This window comes from Solanum tuberosum, unplaced genomic scaffold, assembly GCF_000226075.1.
Source record: "Solanum tuberosum cultivar DM 1-3 516 R44 unplaced genomic scaffold, SolTub_3.0 scf00322, whole genome shotgun sequence".
Classification (NCBI taxonomy): Eukaryota; Viridiplantae; Streptophyta; class Magnoliopsida; order Solanales; family Solanaceae; genus Solanum; species Solanum tuberosum.
In genome coordinates, this window is record NW_006239245.1 from 340476 (window position 1) to 343979 (window position 3504).

The window sequence follows — 3504 nt, forward strand, 5'->3', positions numbered from 1 at the left end:
TATATATATATATATATATATGCACATAAATAAGGATTATGTCTTTACTAATGATCTTTCAATGACTATTTAGTATTAATTATGTAGCGGAAAGAGGGGAGAGAATGAGAGTGCGAGAAGGAGAGAGAGAGAGAATTGAAAGAGCAAGTGACTATGTAATTATATATGATATGAATGATTGTACATTGAGCTTAGTAGATATCATATGAATATTTATATTCTAATTAGATAGTTTTTCTAAAAAAATATTTAGAACCGATTTAAAAAGTCAATTTGTAATTTGGTGTGATCAAATAGTATTGACATATTTGTCTAATTAACTAATTTTACTTGGTAATTGGGTATAAGAGAATAATCTCACTCTTTAATCATCAAGAAAGATTGAAAATAGTTGGTAATTACACGTATTTTTATTTCTTTTTTTTTGTTTTAATTTTTGTTATTATCTTATCATTATCCCGTAAAGATAAGAATTTTATGTTTAAATGATCATCGGGTTAAATAACACATATCAAAACAGATTTAAAAGGAGAAAATAGAGTAATAAATATATCACAAATAACAAAAAAAACATTGAAAGTATACAAAGAAAATGAATAGTAACCACAACAAAATAAAACGGTGACTGAAGCATAGTAAATAACATGTTGTGTTAGAATTAAAAGATCATAAACTTCAATAATGGTGTTACTACTACTAGTATACAAGAAGAAACATATCTCGTTGGATAACAAGACTAACACTTAACTACCTACTAACTCACCACTTCAATTTGTGACCTTCATAACTTTTTGTCTAAATTTGTGTCCCAAATAAGCTGAAGATGTGTCATGTCCTAACTAATCTTCTCTCTCCAACGCTAATTAAACCTATCTATACCTCTCGTGAAGCTTACCGTAGTCATCCCTCACACCTCCTAACTAGGACATTAACATCTCTCGTCTTCACATGTCTGAATTAACTTATCCATGCTTCCCTCATTTTGTCTATCAGTAAAGTCACCCCACCTTGTCCTGAATATGTGTATTCCTAATATTGTTTCTCCGTATATATTAATGAATTATAAATGTCTTTAGCTAAACATGAAAATTACTTATTGTGACAAGGCCTAGTAAAATTTAATGTATGTACTAGTAATGATTTATACAAACAAACCCATATAACCAAAAAGTGGCACCCAAAGTCACAAATTAATTGTCATTGCCAATTTTCCATGTTCCATGGTTATGGTGCAAATTGGTAGCAAATGGTACCTATTATCGAGAATACTCCACTGCGATAAGCTTGTTTTTTTTATTGAAAAAATGGTTTAAAATATTTCTAAATTATTTAAAATAGGTTAATTTCACCCTTCGTTATGCTTTTTGTTCAAAAATGTTCTCACCGTTAGTCAACTAGCTTAAAAATATCCTTCAACTAGTCAAATAACTCAAAAATATCCTTCCAACTAATTGTTACTTCAAAACAAGATGAAAAAAATATAATTTTATGCTTGAACTATATTTCAGTTTTGCTCTGGATCTATCTCTGATGGACCAAATAAGAATTTGTTGAATTATTGTTTATGTAGGATGAAGAAATGATTCTTTTCTTAGTTGTCATCGTGCTACATCAATTGCAGACAGTATAATATAAGTATTTTTTATTTGTCGAACTGCCAACCTGAAATGTTCTAGCTAATTCTATTGAACATACATTGACAGTTGACACCACTAATCTTATTTTCGTGAGTTACGAGAATCTGATGTAATTAGTAAAATTGTTGCCATGTATTCAGGAGGTCATATATTTGAGATGTAAAAAAGTCTTTTACAGAACTTCAAGATAAAATTACGTACAATACACCTTTATGATCGAATTCTCCTCAAGTTCCTCATATAACGAAAACTTAATATACCAAACAGTCATTTTTAATATAACATGTTGATGAGTTCATTGACTTTTGTGTGAATATGCAATAGAAGAAAACAAAGCTAGCTAATTGGGGCACAATCTTTTTAAGCCATTTTCTTTCTTAGAAATATAGGCACATAGCAATAAGTTATGTACCCAATATATATTAATATGGACATCGTCAAGACATATTTTTTCTGTTCATTTTTATTTGTCATATCTTATTTTTATAGCATTGAATTGTATGGACTTTAATTAATACTTTAATATATAGGATATATGTTGTTTTCATCACATTGCATCATATATTTAATATTAAGAAGTATTGTTACTTATAATATTTTTCAAACATTTAAATTTTAAATTTTAAACTAACTCACGTAAAGTAAAATTTATCTACAAGGACTAGAAGACTCGTGATAATCACCATGTCCCTTTCTTGTGATTAATTACTCATTTATTAATTTTTGTCATGACCCAAAGCAAACAAAATTGCAAGTTTGCAACAATCAATCTCAATCTATCTGTGTTCTATTTATTTGTTGCAATTGTTCTCATCAAAACAGCAGTAATCAGCCGTATAAAACAGATAAAAGTTATCTTTCTCTGATCTATATAAAGGTAGGGATGAAGTTATACAGATAATTTATAAGTTTGACATAACTTAATAGTTAAATTTGGCTTAAATTTTACAATAAGGTTCAAACTTTCACATATAGCAAACATAAAAATCATATTTGTATGTTATTGCTATAGTTTGTATAATTGCGCTTCATAACAAACTTTCAGTTTGTATAACTCGCTGGCAATGCTTCAGATTTGTATAATTTCGCTGGCCGGCCATTTGTATAAATCGTTGGCAGCCTCTCGTTTGTATAAATTGTTGGCAGCCTCTCAATTCAATTTTATTTGTTTGTATATCAAATCTCTCTCTCGCGCGCGTGCTTTATACAACACAAATTATATATTGTAATTTGTATAATCTGTGTTTGTATAAAGCGAGAAAGAGAGAAAGACAAAAGAGAACTGGCAGAGGAAGATCTGTATTTGTATAATTATAAGTGTATATGACGAAAATATATGTATTCGTATTTGTATATACAGTTTTCGTTTGTGTTTGTATAAAAGCGAGAGAGGCGAGGGAGAGACTGGCGAGCGAGAAACCTAGAGAGAGAGGCGAATGGCAACAATTTTGATCCTTTAACTATACACTTGCCGGTTTTAGTCCCTTAAATATAAACTTACCGTTTTTAGTCCTTTAAGTATTCAAAAACTTATCAGGTTTGGTCTTTGTCAATTTTTTAAATACAAATAGCTTAGGTTTATAACTTTATATTGACAGAATTCATGCCTTGAGAAATGAAATCCTTTAGCAACTTTTTCTTCTGTTGTTTCTCTCTCTCCGCTATTTCTTCTTCAAATTAACCTTATGCGAAGAACCTTAACCTCAACGATTTAAAATAAAATTCATGAGGAAAGAAAATATAAGTCATAATTTTATTCAACAGAGGATAAAATGAAGCATATTATTGGTACTAATGACTTGAATATGCTAAACTTTATTGTCACGACCCACACCATCGTGATTGACACTCACATTAACCCTCCGGT